At 42.4% G+C, this 21199-nt stretch overlaps 1 long non-coding RNA gene across 2 annotated transcripts in view; it reads right to left on the reverse strand.

Moving 5' to 3' along the window:
* Positions 1-394: 394 nt before the first annotated feature.
* Positions 395-21199, reverse strand: part of LOC140905322 (uncharacterized) — a 33725-nt gene continuing 12920 nt past the window's right edge. The window contains exons 3-5 of one of the 2 annotated variants that reach the window (XR_012156824.1): positions 16482-16651; positions 4830-4978; positions 395-3495 (exon numbers count right to left, since the gene is read on the reverse strand). This is a non-coding gene — a long non-coding RNA (uncharacterized lncRNA). Of the gene's footprint in view, positions 3496-4829; positions 4979-11786; positions 13963-16481; positions 16652-21199 lie in introns of those variants that run through there. The other variant, XR_012156825.1, reaches the window with a different exon arrangement.

Here is a 21199-nt window from a genome sequence, read left to right on the forward strand (position 1 = left end):
AGATAAAAAGAGATCCTGAGATTATTAGAAGGCACCTATCCAATCTTTTTCCAATTAAAAATAATATCCTGAAACAGTTCTGGACATATCTAATGAGGACATGAAAGCTGTTCATTATTCTGTAATTTTGTGAAAATGGCAGGGTATTTTCAGTATAAAAATAAACTTTTTTCCTTCTGTAGTATAACCCTAAAAGTAACAGAAGGAGGTCTAAAAATCTCTACAAAGGGTCCAATTATAAAACACAAACTGGATAAGAAGCAACTTTTCTTAGAAATAACCAAGGTCAAGGAAAAGAATCTTACTTGATAACTTATTTCCTTAAACTTAAAAATACAGTCTATGTGAGGGACACACCAAATGGCACACAACAGAGAGACAGCAAGTGCTCAGAACAATTTATTTGTTAGCATTACAACATAGAGGTTCCTTACAGAGGAAGCAATGTTAGGCAATAAAACCCCTACCTGACATTGATTTGCTAAAAAACAATTCATGTGCGATGAATTTTGGTTTGCCTGTGCAATCTACTTGGACTTTAAGAGGTGTAAGTGCCACATAGAGGAGACCAAAAGGGATTATGTGAGGCATTCTCCATCTGTGGAGTTGGAAAACTGGGTAGGATGGAGGTGGGCCTGAGTGCAGTCATGCTAATTAGTTCCAATGGGCAAACTAGATAGCAGCAGCAATGGCAATAGCCCTAAGCCACACCTCACTCTGCAGTGATAAAGAAGAGTCTTGGTGCACAGCAGAGTAGCCAGTAAGCATCTCAGACACTCTCATGGAGCAGCACTTACAAGAAAATACATTTTATCTCTACGCTGCAGCATACAGACTAACGCTATAGATCTGGCTTCAGAAACCTACACTTGCTTGGATGTGTATCCTGCTTACAACAAACATGACACAACTACACCATCCTAAATTACAGTGGCAAGTTTCATTTGTGGCCAGATACAAGGCAATACAGGCCCTCAAAGGACATGGAGGATGGCCGCTGCCTTAGCTGGGTGACATTACTGCATGCACAGGGCAAGCCTACGTGTTTTGCCAGCCAAGGTGGAATAGGTTTTCAGGCTCCCCCTCCTAGTGCGGCTGAGCCAACCCCCCTGCCTCCGCCCATTACCACAAAAAAAGGCCAGCCAACCAGCAGAGCAGTAGGGGAAAGAATGTGCAACACAGCAGTGTGGAGTGCCCAGGGTGACTACTCTGCTTTCCCACTCCTAAAGCTGGCCCCGTATATGCACAATAGATTGCTGATGTCCATCTGCAAAAAATCCCACATGAGTAACTAAAAGGGAATATCTGTGTACTTAAACCAAAAATGAAGCTGTGAGGGTCTCATGGTCCCCAAATCCAACAATGAATCTGTACTTGTTTCCACTGCTCCATAAGTGGCTACAAATGGGGCTGCAGAGCACAAGGGTACAGTGTGCAATGACCCATTGCAGTAACATCCAGAGGCATTGATGAGGATCACAGTTGTGCTAGTTGCTAGTGTGCAGAGAGGGAGACATGGTTCAGTAAAATGGAACGGCAGTTGCAGGCAACTGTATAAATAGCAGAAGAAATGGTTAGTTCACAGTCTACCCTCTGCTTCCATCAACCACTGCAGAGTAGTTTCTCAGGGGCATTAAGGGAATACATCCTCAGTTCTCCATAAGACGTCATACCATGCCAACAGTCTCCAATGGCAGCAGGGTGGATAGGGATCAATTATTTAAGAAATAAACGTATTTTTTATTTAAATCAGACTTTTTATTCAAATTATAAATAAGTTTTTCTTTCAAAAAGATAAACCTTTTAAAATACATTTGAATTTATGGCAACTTAAGGCTTAAACTTATTATGATACATTTACAGTGATCTCCTTCCTCTGGGAGACCTTCCTTCCCAGTTTCTCTCCCTCAACAGTCTCTGACTGAGTCCTAATTAGCTTACTATTAGGCCCAGCTCCAGTAGGAGAACTGAGGGAAGCTGTGTAAAAACAGAGAACTGGTGAGAACTGTGTCTCAGCTCTGAGGAAGGATAACGGAAAGATTGCTGTATTCCAGCTCTGAGTAGAAAGCTGGGAGTTTCTTGCTTTAAAGGAAGATTCAGAGATTGTTTAGCGGAGAATCTCAATTCCAGGGGCAGGGACTAGAACCCTTGGTGATGAGATTTTGTTTCTTGCTTGGTAGATTATTTGTTGAATAAAGGGGTGTTCTCCCCTACGAAGCCTGTCAAGGTTCCTTCCCCACTCTGAACTCTAGGGTACAGATGTGGAGACCTGCATGAAAGACCCCCTAAGCTTATTCTTACCAACTTAGGTTAAAAACTTCCTCAAGGTACAAACTTTGCCTTGTCCTTGAACCCTATGCTGCCACCACCAAGTGTGTTAAACAAAGAACAAGGAAAGAGCCCACTTGGAGACGTCTTCCCCCCAAGCCCTACACCCCCTTTCCTGGGGAAGGCTTGATAAAAATCCTCACCAATTTGCATAGGTGAACACAGACCCAAACCCTTGGATCTTAAGAACAAGGAAAAAGCAAACAGGATCTTAAAAGAAGAATTTTAATTAAAGAAAAAGTAAAAGAATCGCCTCTGTAAACTCAGGATGGTAAATACCCTACAGGGTAATCAGATTCAAAACATAGAGAATCCCTCTAGGCAAAACCTTAAGTTACAAAAAGACACAAAAACAGGAATATACATTCCATTCAGCACACCTTATTTACCAGCCATTTAAACAAAAGGAAATCTAACATTTCTAGCTAGATTACTTACTAATCTAACAGAAGTTCTGAAAAGCATTCCTGACCTGGTCCCAGCAAAAGCATCACACACACACAGACAGACAGACCCCCTTTTTTTTGCCCCCCTCCCTCCAGCTTTGAAAGTAACTAGTCTCCTCATTGGTCATTTTGGTCAGGTACCAGCGAGGTTATCCTAGCTTCTTAACCCTTTACAGGTGAAAGGGTTTTTCCTCTGGCCAGGAAGGATTTTACAGTTCTGGATACAGAAAGGTAGTTACCTTTCCCTTTATTGATAAGATTTCATTTCTTGCTTGGTAGATTATTTGCTGAATAAAGGGGTGTTCTCCCACACGAAGCCAGTCTTGAATTTATTGGTAGCCCCAGAGAGGCGGGATTAAGAGGAAGAATCAATGTCATGACAGCACAAGAGGCCAGTAGAAAAAGGGGATGCAAGTCCATTACAGCATCCAGTAATCAGCCAATCAATCACGCCAACCATAATCAATTTCAGGGCTGAAAGCAAACTATTCAAGCTGTACATGGTTCTTGCTGATGTTTAAAGGAAGTCAAGCCAATAAATTGGTGAAAGATGGTGGCTAAGCAATTGGAACAAGAATTTATTGAAGTGTTAAACCAACTTTTGATGGCAATCACCTCTCTGCAGATGCAGAGAGAATATTTTCTTCATTTGGACTAGTTCGTTTAAAGTTGAGAGCCCAGTTAGGAGTTGAAAAAGTTTGAAAGCTCATTATCTTCCATTCTGTGAATAAAAGCAAGGTGGGAGGTGTTTAATATTTGAAGGATATGATGCCCAAAAACAAATCAATGAATTGAACTGCTTTGTTAATACAATTAATACTACTTTTGATTTTTTCTTATTTATCCAACACAGTTAGGGCCATTTTATTTAATAAAAGAAATTAAATGCTGCTTTAACTGAATGCCAAGTTTCATCCAAATGCAGATTGACATAAATCATGAGTATTATTACATAATTAGTTTCCTAAAGTCATCATTTTCCAACAAAATGGAATTAAGCAGAATAAATGTAGAAATTAAGCAGAATAAATGTATATTAAGTGATATAATAAATGTTTATGGTTTATCCTTGTGACTAGTAAGAAGTATCAAACTAGTGTAAATTCTATATTTGGTTGTAAATAACCCTAAAAACATGTTGATTTGGTTGTAAATAACCATTAAAACATGTTGATTTGGTTATACAGGCAATAAGAATAAACCTGTCATTAGGAAAATAACTAAAAGTACAAATGAAAAACATGGAATCATAGAAATGTAGGACTGGAAGGGACCTCGAGAAGTCATCTAATCCAGACTCCTAGACTGAGGCAGGACCAAGTACACCTAGACCATCCCTCACAGGTGTTTGTCTAAACTGTTCTTAAAAAACCTCCAAGTACAGGGATTCCACAACTTCCCTGGGAAGCTATGACACAGAGGCCCATTTGTGGTTCACTACTTTTTGTCAGCAACTCCTGTTAGGCCTGACATACTCATAACATCTAACTCACTGTTGTCATAATCTGTATCTAAAAGGTGGCATGTAAGATATCATTGAAAAACTAATAACTCACTGATCATTAACATTCATGCCCAATGTATGCATAGGGTCTGTACACAGAGTTACGAATATGTGCTAGAATTACTTTCTTAAAATGTGTTTGACAAGCAATCCATAAGCCCAGTCTGCCCTGGACAAAGGAGTGTGTATTTGTCTGTCTGTCCAGCCTGTTCATCAGGCAGAGACAATGAAGGCCTATTTACATATATGATAAACAAAGCCACCAAGTGGGGGAGAAGACAGCATTGCATCTATACCTCAGCAGGGGAGACAAACTTTATCTGGGCTATAAAGGCAAGGCCGCTGAACCTCAAATGATAAGTAATTGAATCAACTGACTGTATACAATATTACTGTATTATAAAAGTGTATCAGATAAGGTCTTTTCTGAAAGCTAACGATCCACTGGTGATTAATATTGTGAAATGTATGTCTTAACATATATGAGAAAATATGGATACTTAATAATATTATACTTTAAAGCCTGTGACCAATCACAGGGAGAAACAGACCTTTTCTTAGACAGAATGGAAGGCAGCTGTCTTCCTGTCTCCAATGAAATTAAGCAAGGTGTGACCAAAAACAGCAGAAGCTCCATTTACATACAAATCAGCAGGGCAATGGGAAGTCCACAGAAAGGGAAGAACAGCAGGAGGTCATCCTAAATTTGGGACAAAACAGTAAGTTTGGGAAGATATAAGGAGAAAGGAGAAACTATCTCAGCATCCATCACTGGACAGACACAAAGGGCCAGAGCTCTTGGAAGCTGAGAAAGATGGGTCCTTCAGCCAAGGGGGAATGGAAGATTGGTAAGGACCATCAACAAACACTATAGCTTGTTAAGTTAGGTTTTAGCCATTTAAAAGTGTATTCTTACTAGGGCTGTCAAGCGATTAAAAAAATTAATTGCGATTAATTGCACTGTTAAAGAATAATAGAATACCATTTATTTAAATATTTTTGGATGTTTTCTGCATTTTCAAATATATTGATTTCAATTACCACACAGAATACAAAGTGTACAGTGCTCACTTTATATTATTATTTTTATTACAAATATTTGCACAGTTAAAAAAAAAGAAATAGTATTTTTCAATTCACCTAATACAAATAATGTAGTGCAATCTCTTTATCATGAAAGTTGAACTTACAAATGTAGCATTATGTACAAAAATATAACTGCACTCAAAAATTAAACAATGTAAAATTTTAGAGCCTGCATGTCCACTGAGTCCTATTGCTTGTTCAGCTAATCGCTCAGACAAACAAGTTTGTTTACATTTGCAGGAGATAATGCTGCCCGTTTCTTGTTTACAATGTTACCTGAAAGTGACAACAGGTGTTTGCATGACACAGTTGTAGCCGTCATCACAAGGTATTTACGTGCCAGATGCTCTAAAGATTCATACATCCCTTCATGCTTCAACCACCCTTCCAGGGGACATATATCCATGTTGATGATGGGTTCTGCTCAATAACGATCCAAAGCAGTGCAGAGTGATGCATATTCATTTTCATCATCTGAGTCAGATGCCACCAGCAGAAGATTGATTTTTTTTTTTTGGTGGTTCAGGTTCTGTAGTTCCCACATTGGAGTTTTGCTCTTTTAAGACTTCTGAAAGCATGCTCCACACCTCATCCCTCTCAGATTTTGGAGGGCACTTCAGATTCTTAAATCTTGGGTTAAGTGCTGTAGCTATCTTTAGAAATCTAACATTAGAACCTTCTTTGCGTTTTGTCAAATCTGAAGTGAAAATGTTCTTAAAACAAACAACATGTGTGGGGTCATCATCTGAGGCTGCTATAACATGAAATATATGGCAGAATGTGGGTAAAACAGAGCAGGAGTCATATAATTCTCCCCCAACGAGTTCAGTCACAAATTTAATTAACGCATTATTTTTTTCACGAGCATCAGCAGCATGGAAGCATGTCTTCTGTAATGGTGGTTGAAGCATGAAGGGGCAAACGAATGTTTAGCATATCTGGCACATAAATACCTTGCAATGCTGGCTACAAAAATGCCATGCGAACGCCTGTTTTATTTTAAGGTGACATTGTAAATAAGAAGTGGGCAGCATTATCTCCCTTAAATGTAAACAAACTTGTTTTGTCTTAGCGATTGGCTGAATAAGAAGTAGGACTGAGTGGACTTGTAACCGCTAAAGTTTGACATTGTTTTGTTTTTGAGTGCAATTATGTAACCAAAAAAATCTACATTTGTAAGTTGCACTTTCATGATAAAGAGATTGCACTACAGTACTTGTATGAGGTGAATTGAAAAGTATGATTTATTTTATCATTTTTACAGTACAAATATTTGTAATAAAAATAATAATATGAAGTGAGCACCATACAACTTTGTATTCTGTGTTGTAATTTAAATCAAAATACACCGGATCCTCGCTAGAACATGGGGTTCGGGATCCACGTTAATGCGGGGACCGCGTTATAGAGGGGGCCGCGTTGCCATGGATCCCAATTTAAATATTTAAATTTGGGCTCCATCGCCACAACCGCGCTATATGCGAATCTGCGCTCTAGCGATGTGCGCTCTAGCAAGGGTCCGCTGTATTTAAAAATGTAGAAAAAATCCAAAAAATTTAACAAATTTCAATTAGTATTCTATTGTTTAACAGTGTGATTAAAACAGCGATTAATCACAATTAATTTTTTGAGTTAATCACGTGAGTTAACCATGATTAATTGACAGCCCTACTTCTAATACAGAACTCTCCTTATGAGTTACTACGGCTATGCCTACACTATAGCTTATGTCAGCATAACTTATGTCGCTCAAGGATGTAACTAAATTGTCCGCTTAGAGCAGCTACATTAGAGAGCTTACAGCAGCGCAGCTACATCAGTGCATCTGCGCCACTGTAAACTCTCTAGTGTGGCCGTGTCCTAAGATTAAATTGCCTCAGCATAGGACTGATCATATAAAGAACTGACATAGGCACTCATTGCTTTAGTATTACTGAATGAATACATATCAACCACTAGGTGTCACTCAAATTTAAGGCAAAGACATGCAAAGACTATGATCATTCCATGAAGTATCATTCTCATAACAGTTGATTTTCACAGCATACACAGGAGGCTATGCAGAAAGCTTTTAGCCAAAACACCTTTTGATAATCCCTTTTTAAAACAGGCTCTGTAACGTGTCTTAAACAAATGAAAGCATCCCACCTGCCCAACCCCCCCCCCCCCCCCGAGCTGCCTTCACAAAAACATTAGCTGCAAAATATCTAGCACCTCACTTGCTAAATATGAAACCCAGAAAAATGTCTACTTTGGAAGCAGCACCTTACACAAAGACAATACGGAATACTACTATAGAATCAGAAAGTTAATGCCCCGTTGTCTGAACAACAGGTAATTCATGTATCAGAGCCTACACCAATTATTCTGAAGGGTCCACATGAAAGGTATGGATGTATAGTTGCAAATAGGTCATATTTGACATTTATTATGGGTGGGTCAAAATGGCTTACAAAAACATCTGCCAGATTTCACAAAATTATACCTGTGCAGGCTATTCATAAGTTAATGCCACACCAATGCATATATGTCTGTCTTTAGCTAGCAATGGCCCAAAGATGTTTATTGTTCAGCAGCATCATGAACTTGTCACATGTATCACTTGATTCCCTGCCAACACTTATCTCGCATGCATGAATGTGCTGAAGTGGCTTGAGAAGCCCATGATGGTCATTCATCCAGTTTGATTATTAGCTGGATGACATACTGTCACAGCTGTGCACATAAGAAACCAAGGTTTATTCAATCCTGCCTGCATAGTCTGAGTAAGTGTGACAGCGTGGACTAGGCCCCGAGGCCCCGTGCTGGAGGCCTCAGGCTCCTGTCACACCTGTGTCCCCAGAAAGACGCTTAATCTTCCAAGCGGTCTAGCCGATGGAGACTCCTGTGACTGTGGGGCCTATTTCTGATCCTCTGTCCATTCACGCATCCAAGCAGAGTTCCTCTGGGCGGTGTCCACTGACTCCTTTGACACCTTTGAGGAGCAGTGGGTGCTGTCTGGGGTTCTCTGCTCGGTGTCCCCATCAGGCTCCCTTTGTTTGACCTGTTGCCCACGCTCCTGTTCCTGTTATTTTATTAGTTGTCCTCCGAAATCACTTGGCTTCCAGGTCCTGTGGATCCCCCCCTTAGGCTGGAACAAGCAGCCTAGAGAGAGACTGTGCAGGAAAGCAGCCAGTCAGGGGGGAGGCTGCAAGGTGCTAGCCAATCAGAGGGTTCCAGGCTAGTATAAAAGAGCTGCAGTGCAGACAAAAGTTAGTTCTTTGCTGGAGCTATAAGAGTGCAGATAGTGCTCCTTGCAAGCTAAAGGGCATTGCAGCTCAGCTCAGCTCAGCTCAGTGCAGGCAGGGACTGGGGGAGCACAAAAGAACTCCTGCTGGCTGCTTGGCCTGAACATAGAATGGCCCTGAGGTAAGGGTGAAGAACTGAGTGAGGGCTGGGGCTGTGGGGAAGTAGCCCAGGGAACTGAAAGCAGTTTAGTTAAAGGGACATGGTGGTGTGTGGCTGATATTCTTAGGGTCCCTGAACTGTGATCCAGAGTAGTGGATAGACCTGTCTCCTCCCCCCAATAGGCCACTAGGGAAGTAACCTACAATTGGATAGTGATAAACCCCCAAAAGGGGATCTGAACTGTTAAGAGCCCCAGCTGGTAGACTAATACCCTGGAATGAGTCTGTTTGAATTGTGCTCTGAACAGAGCATGAGTGACTCGGCTGGAGGGGTGAATCACTAGAAACCACCAGAGGATCTGCCAGAAGGGATCACCGTAAACTGTGAGCAGTTCAGACACACCTAACCAAAAGGAGGCCCTAATGAGAAGTGGGTGTCACACAGTTACAATAAGCGTAAGAAAGTAAGGTATATGTTGGCTTATGAGAAAAGCATTGCAGCAGATGCTTAGAGACCAGAATACTTGTGCCTGGGAATGTAAGCTTTTTTTAAAATATCAGATCTCTCCCATGAGAGCATGAAGCTTTGGGGTCAATGAAATCAACTTCATTCAAACCTTTTCAGTTTTTATACTGATGATAAATAGCTAAAGGCTGCTCCATCAATAGGTAAACAAAGCAGCTGCCACAGATTGGAGGGGTGGAGCAGCATATCTTCAAAATGGTGCTCCCTGTGCAGTTGGACCTCACAGGCACATGATGGTGGGAGGGGTTCACTCCAGTGGGCCTACCCCCACTATGTTCCTGGCTGTCCAGTATTCCAGGAATGCAGACATGTCAAGTGTCACCCACTGGGTGTCAGTCTCTCACATGCATTCCTAAGCTTATCTCACTCATTTTGAATAAAAATATATATAAAGATTTAAAATATCTTTACTCAGGCACTGCAAGAGACAACAATACATCCAGGGCTTGGGGCACAGGGCTCGGAGTTTGGAAAGCTGCTTTCCAAGCTTGTGTACTGTGGTAACCAGATTTCAGGCCCACATTCTACACACACGCACGCGGTGGCTACATGGGGTTTGTGTGTGTGAATACTTGACTGTCAAACATATGAGTTTGCCCAAAAAAAACAGTAGGACTTGATTGAAAGTTTGCAGGTTCTGCAAAATACAGTTCAAAATTTAAACCATGGTGGAAAAATTCGTGGCCCTTCATTATCCCAGTAGCAGGCAAAACTTCTTTTAAATATATGCTGTGTTGCCAGGAGCCTTTCTGTGGCCATCAAGGAGGAAAAAGCTGTAACTCTCCCTCTGAAATGTGAAATACTCCACACAAATGGCAGAGTAGCTATGAATTCCTTTTGTACCTAGAGTGAATCCCCTCACTGAAAAATAATTAACAGTAATCAATTAAACATATTCAACTTTATTATTATTAACCCTATTCAGGGCACTTGGGTTCCCCAGCAGTAATTTGTTTGCCTTTTTTGGGGCGTGGGGGGTTCGTATAGTTACTTATAGCTAGTACTCTGTTTGTAATGTTTTTTCAGAAAGCTTTGATTTTTTTTATGAATGTTTTTATTGGGCCCAAGATTTTCTGTACAGTTTTCAATGTATCCTGATGAGGGTTAAATATTTAATTTAGCTGATGCCTTTATCCAAGGAAACAGGATTATTAAAATACAGTATATTACATATACAAAGTTACACAGACACAAATTTGCAATCCTTCTATCACATAAAGAAAATCCACTCACTATTTGTATCATTGTTAACATTAATACTTGTGAAAATCTGGTTATACTGTTTGAATGTCTTTTAATTGTCTTAATTTTTATATTCAACTTTGATAAGTCACTTTTTGGTTTTATTTATTACACCTTGTTTATGTACAAAATATGACCAAACGCACCCCCCTCCCGGTGACACGTGCAAAAGTGAAAGTTACAACTCTGTAGCACAGCACTATATTCCTCTTGCGAGTGCAAACCACCTGAGCCCCCTGTTTAAAGATATCTCCAGACTGCGCAACAGGATCATGTATCTGCAAGAACCAAGTCAACCTGTCTGCTGAATGGTGCCACTGCTCCTTATTTCCAAGATCATAGTGTGAGGCAACTGAAGATCGAAGCCTTTTCTCCTTCTGTTGATGGCTCTATTGACTTGGGCTTAGAAAAAATGAATCCACTGATGGTGAGGCTTTTTGATATGCAGAAAGATCTTCTGACAGTGACCCCCCCCCCCCCCGCCTGGAAGAACTCGCAGCAGTTATGCTGAGGATCTGCAACAATATGTTGCAAGGCCAGCCAGGGCAGATATGGCAAAACAATGCTAAACAAAGCAACTCTATGTGGTTTAACAGATGGTACAAAGAAAAAGGTAGCTGGTATACCGGATTGGCTGGCTATATGGATACTTAGGGCAGCTTGCTATTGAATAAATATGCTGAAAAAAAAATGTATAAAAGTCTGTGTAACTTCCTGCTCTGTGTGCAGGATTTGAGATTAATGTCTCCCTGTACCACTTGAAGCTTCAAATAAACTTTTCTGCTTCTCCACCCCGTTGTGATTATTGGGCAACGCATACCGGGCAACGAACCCTGCTATTGCTTGCCTCGGGCACTCTGTGCCGGCAACAGCTTCTATATCTCCCCTCTCCCACTGCTCCCTGGCTCTGCTGTGTTGCATATTTCCCCCAACTGCTGCAGGGCTGGCTTATCTGCCACCTTGTATGGGTGTGGAGCTGCTGTTGTGAGCAGGATGCCAGCTAGGTGCTGCTGCTGGGCTTGCTTCAGTTTCCCTCTGGTCCAGGTCCCCTGCTTCTGCTCCCTTGCTGGCCAGTTGCCCTCCTTGCTTGCTTGCTGCTGCCCTCTAGGGGTTGCTCCCGAGAGGGGGAGTGAGGGACCCTGACCCTGCTGTTCCTGATACCACCTGAGGGCCATCTTTCTCCCCAACCCCCACCACCACTGTTGCCCCCTCCACCACTCCTACCTACCATCTGCCGCCACTCCTGGACTCAGCTGCTTGCCATGCCATCAGCTGGGACTGTTACAACAGCCAGCATAAGACTGAGTGTGCAAGCGCATGTGGGTCCACGTGCCTTCCCTTTGGATTTTTCCCCTGCCTTCCTCTGTCTCCCCCATTCAGTTAGGGTCTCACACATTCCCTGACCATCTTCTTGTTGCTATGTTGTACCAATAAAATAAAAACCAGTAGGATCTTATTAAAGGGAAAAAGGCAAAATACCACATTTATTGTGAATACAGAAAGAATCATAGTAAGCAGTTAGTTATAGCTATAACATTCCATTCAATCTCATATTTATTCACACATTCATTCATACAAACACACACACACACATACACACCCACACACACAGGTTCTGCAAGGTTGTTATCATAGTTACCAGCCTTAGAGTTGCTCATGCCAAGCCACTGGCCAGGTGGCCTGGACATGAGGAGGGAGCAGGGCCTTGTCAGATGCTCATCTGATGCTCCTGGAAGTTGGTTTGCAGAATCAGACCCCAAAGTTCTCACTTTTTAGAGTCTATTTTTATAGGAATTTCTTCCTATGCCAGTCTATGGGAATTGCTTCATCATGCTGTTGCTGAATCAATCAGCAGATAGCACATTCCTGACGGCTCCAAGATGTTATCTTGTTCTTTGGTTCTCCCATTCTTGAGGCTGTTGGGTGGATTCCAGTCTGCCCTCCGGGGGGTCCTCTGGTTATTTCCACTTGACTCCTTCTTCAGCCGATGGACACTGGATTCTTAGGCTGGCACCTCCCTGATCATTCAGTTATTATCTACACCAAGCATCCATCCACATACATCCTCTATCTCTATTTTAATCACAATTGTTAATACAACAAAAGGGCGGGGAGTCTCTGGGTGCTGTTTCTGTTGTTCGAGTATTGCTTTGAGTCTCTCTCTGTGTGAATTGCTTTGAGAACAGACTCTGTCTTAGAATGTACTAACACAGCTAGCAGCTTGCAAGTTTCACACATAGAGGGAGAGAAACAGTACCAAAACCCAAGAGACCTCTTAATTAGTAATACCCTGGAATTTAAACTCTGGGGAATCAAACTCATTTGTGATTTTAATACAGAACTTCTTTAATATGATCCAACAGCTAACATACCTGTAGAAACCCTTCTTATTACCCTTCACATCCCTTGCTAGCTGCAACTCCAATTGTGCCTTGGCCTTCCTGATTACACCCCTGAATGCTCAAGTAATATTTTTATACTCCTCCCTCGTCTGATCAGCCTCACTTCAAAAAGAGGCATAGGTAAAATTGAAAATTTCCAGATTGGTACAATGAAAATTTAAAGATTAAGATTAGTGTGAGGGAGATATGTAAAATAATGCATATGACAATTGTTAACTTGATGAGCCTGTGAGCCATGTCCCATAATATAAAAGTGATGGAGCACTTGATGGGATAGAAAGGAAATTACCTCCATTACAGTCTATGTAATCATCCAGTGGCATTCCCCAGTAGAAATAATTGCGGCAAACCAGATTTTTTGCAAGAAGGCATATTTTATCTTAAAGACTATCATTGCTGCTATGTTAGCTAGATGAAGAATCTACCAGCAGTGTTACTTGAAAACCAATTCTTATTTCATTCTTCTTTTCAAATACTGGGTGAAAAATGGACTATTTTCACTATTGTCTTAAGTATCAGTTATGGATAACTGCAAGAGGCAGGGTAACAGACTATAAGGATAGTGGGTGCTCTGTCACTGAAATGTTCCAATTCTCATGTTGTAAAGAGTCATTTTCATTAAGTTACTATTACTGGAACACAATAGGCTGCATAAACTGTCCAACTTTCCTTGGCCAGAGGGAGGGTTACAGTGATGTGGATCTTTGGGAGCACTATAAGGAGGTTAAATGAGATCCCAGAGGACACTTTCTACAAGAAAATATAGTACCATCAGTTGTTTCTCAGGTGCTCCACATCAGTTCCTTCTAGGATTTCATATTTGAGGTGCTATCTTCCATGCCATAATAACTCTAAAAAGAAGGCTTTGATACTATGCACGCACAGGTGTCATTGTTGCCTTGTGCTTCTCTTGTCTGTTTTATTTCTCTCTTGGCTTGTACTTAGACTGTAAGTTTTTCAGGGTAGAGGGTATCTTTTTGTTCTGTATTTGTACAGCGTCATGTCTACATGACTGGGGCCTCAGGAGCTACAACAAACCAACCTGAAACCAAAAAGCTCAAATTATGACCCTCCAGAGGAAGGTGGAAAAAGGAGTCAAACCTAAGAACAAGAGAGGAACAAGTTAACCCTATGTTAGTGTAAGCAGTGTCAGGATGAGCTCCACCCTGACATCTGGTGGTGAGGTGTGGCAAGTTGTGAAAAAACTTCAGGGGCCGATCTCATTTGCATAGGCACACCCACCCCGCCTAGAATGAGGCCATAGCTGCCCAAATGGTCACTTTGGCTGCTGTGGGATCCCCAGTGTCTCTGTTATTGGGGCAGGAAGAATAAATTATTACCCTGATTATGGGAACTGTGCTTGGAACTGTACTTGGCCTTTTGTTATGATGGAGGGACTCACCATCAACTAAGGAGCACTCGCTAGGCAAGGGTCATGGGTTCCAAAACTCTGTGACTTGAGAGAGGCTGGGGACAGGTATTAATACTTGATGGCATAGGCTCCTTGGTGAGGGCCTTACATGCTAATTGCACTTCCTCCTCTCTCCACTATGGAATATCAGAGCTAATTTTGATTTCATTAGAAGTCTAGTTACAGGCTGCTGAGCTCACTTTGGGCTAACAGTGCACCAGCATTGAGGCTCCCCTACTACAAGCTGAATTCACCAAAGAGCTGAACTGACTAAGAGCTGAAATCACTGAGCGTTGTGTTAAGTAGTGGAGGAGCCTGAAGATATAATGTGGAGCAGTTTGCGGGATGGCTGGAGTGCCTTGTGGACAGGCTGGTGGAGCAGTTCGTGGGACGGCGGGAGCTGCTGGTGGGCTGCAGAGCGGAGCTGAGCGAAGGGGTTCATGGGGTGGCTGGCGGAGTGGAGCGAAGGCCTATGGAGCGGTCAGCTTCAGATCATGTAAGGTGCCTCTTACCCTTGTCCCATCTCCACCCAGGTTGGGAGGTAAAGCTCCACAGATAAACTTTCGAACTCTGGGGCTGCCCTGACCAGGGACAGAGACTTTTGGGTCATGGGACTTTTGGCACGTTGGGTGATTTGGGGTTGCTGGACTCAAGAACCAAAGGGAAAGGGACATGCCCCAATTTGCTTGGGGTGGGTTTTTTGCTCATGGGTTGTGTTATGAATCCTGTTGGTGGTGTTTCCCCAACATAATGCCACATTGTTTCTCTCTGTTATTAAAAGGCTTTTGCTACACTCAGACTATGTGCTTGTGAGAGGGGAAGTATTGCCTCTTGGAGGCGCCCAGCGGGGGTGGTATATATTTGTCCCAGGTCACTGGGTGGGGGCTCGAGCCGGTTTGCATTGTGTTATTGGAACGGATCCCCTAGATATTGAACCCGGCCCTTGTTGCTGCTAACTCTGACGGGCAGAAGGGTTACATTAGGTATAAATAAGTAAGGAATGTGGGTACTGTTTAATGCGTTCAATTAGCTGTCTCAAGTGTATTTATGAGGAAATGTTATGTGAATCACTGTTTTAATGAAATCCAGCATGGAGTATATGAACTGTGACCCTCAGACTCCATCTTTGTAAGCTGACTTGTTTACAGTTAAGACACGGGATTCCCTTGGCTCAAACTGGACAGAATCAGCTTTTCCCACTAGAGCCAGCCCCCACCATTCCATTCCCTCAGAACTTTTCCTGCCATAGAGACTATTGTGACAAAGCTCTGTCCTTGCCTCCGTGGGTCCCGCATTTCCTGGCAGATTTCGCTAGCCTCAGAGGCTCACTGTGACCCTCCACATAACCCTTCTCTCTCTAGAGACAAGGGTCACAGTCTACTGATCCATTTTCATCATAAACCAGTGAGGGAGGTGAGGTTATCTTTCCTTGCACAGTTTCTGTTGTCTCCCAGGCTCAGTGATTAATCAAGAGGCAAAGGTGGGTGAGGGAGCCCGGGCCCACCCTCTACTCCAGGCTCCAGCCCAGGGACCCTAATAGTATCAGCTATGGTAGCTGACCTTTTAGAAACATGACGTACAATTCTCTGGGCTACTTCCCCCACAGCAGCCCTCATTTCCTCAAGATCCACTTCACCCTTACCTCAGGGCCTCCTTCCTTGTGCCTGATATGGTGTGTACTACTCAGCCTCTCCACCAGCACAACTTCCTCCCACAGCTCCTGACATGCACACCCATCTGACTAACTGCGAGGCTTTTAACTAGTTTCAGCCAGCCCCTGATTGGCTTCAGGTGTCCCAATCAACCTAGCATTCTCCCTGCCTTCTTGGAAAGTTCTTAATTGGCCCTAGGTGTCTTAATTGACCTGGAGCAACTGCCATTCCACTTATCCTGGTACCAGGGATTTGTTTAGCCTGGAGCTAATATATCTATCTCCCACTACTTTTCCATAGTCATCTGGCCTTGCCCCGTCACACTATATAAGATCTTGCTCAGCACCTTCGCAGTGCTTTCCATTCCAGCAGCAGCGCGTGTATGGTCAGGTCTTCCCAACGCTCCAGAGCCAGTGAGAAAAACACCATCCATCCCATAGCGAGACGAGGAAGGAGAGGCCTAACATTGACATCCCCACCACAGCAAATCCACCTTACCTGTGAAGGGTCTTGCTGTTTTCCTGGTGATCAGCATCCCTGAGGGTCTCCCCACCTGCAACAAAGCCCATCAGTTGTCGGGACTCCCCAGTGGTCCTCCTCGAAGGCTCCCAATCAGCCAGAGAGTAGAAGGTCCTGGGCCTCGCATCCGTATATTGTGTCCACTGCACCTAGAAATAGTAGGGAAAGGTTTCTGTATTGGGGTTATCTGTTGTATTCTCAAAAACCAAGAGAAGTTTTGTGGGTCTGAGCTTCAAGCTCCTAAACCAGTCACTGATTCATTGTTTGTTTCTCCCCCTATTTTACCCAGTTTCTGTACCTTTACCCTTAATAGACTTACCTTTGTTGGACCATGTTACTTTGTCTTCTCTTAGTTTTCACTGCACCACACAGGGAGGGAGGGACACACCTATTGTCAGCTAATCTAACTGGTGACAGACACGGAAGAGAGTCGAGTCTGCTCTTCTGAGAAAAGGGGCTTTCCGTTTCTATTTCCCCTTCCTCTACCATTTCTAGAGTTTTCCCTTTGAAGTGTTACCTTATTCCCCTTGAGGTAACACCTAAGTAAAAAAAAACATATATATAATATATGCATGCTTTTTTGTGTGTATGCAGGGCTGAAATCTGAAGACAGGTACAAAAGGGGTCTGCTTATATGTATGACACCCTTACCTTTTAATGCACCAAAACTGCAATGAGATCATTAAATTAAAAAGCCTATGCAAAGATTTCAAGAGGATGTTGAACACATTGGCCTCAAAAACAAATTGCCTAAATAAAAGGCATGGTATAAAACAAGATACTTTTGTATATGATTTTTGGAAAAAAACCTTTAAGGTCTTATGGTAATGATGCTTCTCAGCTATTAGCTGTGAATAAACTTAAAGCTGAACAGTGGGATAATTCACCCTCTACCCTTAAAAGGTAGAACACATTGAAACCTGGCCTGCCTATAGAACAAAAACACAGGAAAGTATGTGGGTAATTCCTCTTTTTTTGCCTGTAATCAGCAATGGTATTTGTAAAAGAAAGGGATATTTTAAGCAATAATCTGCCACTCCAAAAGGGGTAGAAACATGTTTCTTTTGTCTTTCAGAAAATCTGGAAAAGCTGATACCAGCTGAAGAGCAACCCAGAATACATGAATCTACTGTCTTGACAAAAATTGTGTATTGTGTTTTGTCTTGTTGCTAGCATTGTTGTGTATTGTGATACCAAAAAAACCCTACTGCATTAGGCAGAAAAGGATTAATAAGCATGTTAACTGTATTTACAGAAACCAATGTTGCAGAAGGGTGGAGGTCAAGGAATGCCAGTCTGCTAACAGGGAAACATCCTCAGGTAGCACACTCCATATTAGGAGGGATTGGTTTTGGAGCAGGGATTAGGAATACTGTAGACCTGGAGGTAATTAAGAATAAGTTAAGTTCCTTATCACAACTGCAAGATAGTCTCATTCACAAGCAGGTAGATATTACCGTGGACTTGGTACAAATTGGTCTGGAAAACCTAAAAGCAATATGGAATATGTGGTGATGGTTAAACACCACCACCTGGCTGCTGTATAAACAACAAATAAAATTAGGGAATAAAACTGCCTTGGCCATAGGATGTACTGAGATGCAAATTCTTAGTTTAACATCACTTGAACACAAAATGTTTTGGGTAATATCTGGAAATGTTAGGGTATTAACGCATCTTTTAAAAAAACGGAAGAGGTCCTTGTTCAACACCTACAAATATGAATGGATGCAATATTTTTCCAGCATGGTTAAGCCTGATTTGCTATTAGGTGAAATGTATTGTTAAAATTGCTCACAGACAGTCTGTGGAGACAGAAATATGGAAAGTGAGCCTGCTCCCAAAATTGACCCTGAGATCCTTTTGGCTACCCTGGGTTATGGGTCAGTGGACTGGGATAGAGGAGAAATTATTGGATACTGAGGGTGTACGGAGTGGAGCCATCAAAATGGGTGTGCTTGTCCCTACCTGTCACCACAGAACCATGTAGTAGGGATACATCATTGGGAACGTGTGTGGGACGAACTAGAAAATGTTACTTGTGTTTTGTACAATGGACTATGTTACATCCCGGGAAACTGTATTTTGGGAAGATGAAAGTATCAGCTAACCCCCAGTGGATGAATGTAGATGTAATGCCAGCGTATTATATACTAGTAATCACACATACTATTTACGTGTGTGTGTGTGTGTGTGTGTAATTTCTGTTACCCTTGGTCTGGATTGGCACAATTTAACTGATCACTTGTTGTGAGAAACAAAGGTGACTCAATTTTTACAACAGACACAGAGGGACATAGGGAGGCATGTTGTCATAAATATAAAGGGAAGGCTAACCATCTTTAAATCCCTCCTGGCCAGAGGAAAAACCCTTTCACTTGTAATGGGTTACGAAGCTAAAGATAACCTCGCTGGCACCTGACCAAAATGACCAATGAGGAGACAAGATACTTTCAAAGCTGGAGGGGGTGGGGAAACAAAGGGTTCTCTCTGTCTGTCTGTGTGTCTTTTGCCGGGACCAGAGCAGGAACGCAGGTCAGAACTCCTGTAAAGGGTTAATAAGCAATCTAGTTATATATGCGTTAGATTCTGTTTTGTTTAAATTGCTGATAAAATAAGTTGTGCTGAATGGAATATATATTCCGGTTTTTGTGTCTTTTTGCAACTTAAGGTTTTGCCTAGAGGGATTCTCTGTTTTTAATCTGATTACCCTTAAGGTATTTATCATCCTGATTTTACAGAGGTGATTCTTTTACTTTTTCTTCAATTAAAATTCTTCTTTTAAGAACCTGATTGCTTTTTCCTTGTTCTTAAGATCCAAGAGTTTGGGTCTGTGTTCACCTATGCAAATTGGTGAGGATTTTTATCAAGCCTTCCCCAGGAAAGGGGGTGTAGGGCTTGGGGGGATTTTGGGGGGAAAGATGTTTCCAAGTTGGCTCTTTCCCGGTTATGTTTTGTTAGACACTTGGTGGTGGCAACAATAAAGTCCAGGGACAAAAGGTAAAATAGACCAAAGATGAGAGTCCCTATCTTAAGCAATGACCTAAGACACCACCTGGAAAGTCTCACTCTTTGGGGCTGTAAATCTTACTTTTAAGGACAGTCAACCCTTGGTATTTCTACATGTCGGTCCTAGGATATTGGAGAGACAAGGTGGGTGAGATAGTATCTTTTATTGGACCGACTTCTGTTAGTGAGAGAGACATTACCTCACCCACCTTGTCTCTTCAGAATTTGTATAAGTATGTTCTTCATTGTAAAGAAAATCCTCCAGGGAATCCGCTCCCTTTTCAGTCCCAACAACTAAGTTCTGTAAATTTTTAGTCTTTTATACAGTAGGTCATGAAGAAGTGGCTGTTGGTTTGCCTCTCTCACACACTACTTTCTGGGTGATATTCTCAGAGGCAGACTCAACTCTGTCTTTCTCCACCAGCAACTTCTTCTCCTGGGCTTGTGTCATGATTGTTTCCTGAAGAGCATTGTAGTGTGATACAGAAAATATGAAGTTGAATAATCATATTAGACATTCACATATAGGCCAGAATCTTGGCGTAACTTGCCTTAAGTTCTGCCAAACAACAGATGTTGCTTCTGTGTTTTACACAGAGGAGAAGTAGGTTGTGTAACTCTAACTAGGTAGGCTTAACCACAGACTCTTGCTAAGTTGTGAAGAAACTTCCCCTTTTACATTTTTCTTCTATTCTGTACACTTATAGATTTGTAATACAGCTATAGCAGAACATGCTACACTGTTTGGTATAGTATCATAAGGTATAACATTATTAGACAAAAATCTGAAGGTATCAATTAAGATTTAATAAACTATCAGAAAACTAAAATTCTGTAAAGACATTCTGTAGCAGACCCCTTCAGTTTGAGGAAGCTTCATTATCTGACCACAAAACATTGCAAGTAGTTCAGATCATGCTTTCTATTTTGTGTAGAAGTAGAGCAATATAAAATATATAACTGATCTTTAACGAAGATAAACAAGTTATTTGTATTAAAGAAGCTGATATATTCAGGTGGTAGGTTGAGAAACCAATGTGTAAATCTTTAAGGTGAACAAAATATTAAGGCCTACATGACCATAATGCCTGATCAACTGTATAATGGGCTGTCACACAGAAAGAGTTCTCCTTTGCATGTCTGTGCATATATACCTTCTACTGTAGGTGTATGTTAGGATTGCCAGGCATCTGGTTTTCAACCAGCACACCTAGTCAAAAAGGGACCCTGGTGGCTCCGACCAGCATTGCTGACCAGGCCGTTAAGTCTGGTTGGCAAAACAGCGGGGCTAAGGCACACTCTCTGGTTCCGTGCAGCTCCTGCCTGCCCTGGCACTGCGCAGAGCTGCCTGGCTGTAACTCTGCCTAGGGGCTGGACATGGCGGCCGCTTCTGGGAGCAAAACGGAGCCAGAACAGCCCCGCTGCGGGAGCTGCCTCAGGTAAGTGCTGCCCAGCTGGAGCCCTGAACCCCCTGCCCCAGGTCGGAACCCCTCCCGCACCCAAACTCCCTCCAAGAGCCCACACCCCCCTTTCGTGCCCCAATCCCCTGCTCCATGTCAGAATCCCCTCCCACACCAAACTCCTTCCCAGAGCCTGCACCACATGCCCCAGCCCTGAGCCCCCTCCTGCATCTGAAGCCCCTCATTTCCAGCCCCCCACCCCCGAGGCTACAGCTGCAGCTCACACCC

Source organism: Lepidochelys kempii, chromosome 1, assembly GCF_965140265.1.
Source record: "Lepidochelys kempii isolate rLepKem1 chromosome 1, rLepKem1.hap2, whole genome shotgun sequence".
NCBI classification, from domain to species: domain Eukaryota; kingdom Metazoa; phylum Chordata; order Testudines; family Cheloniidae; genus Lepidochelys; species Lepidochelys kempii.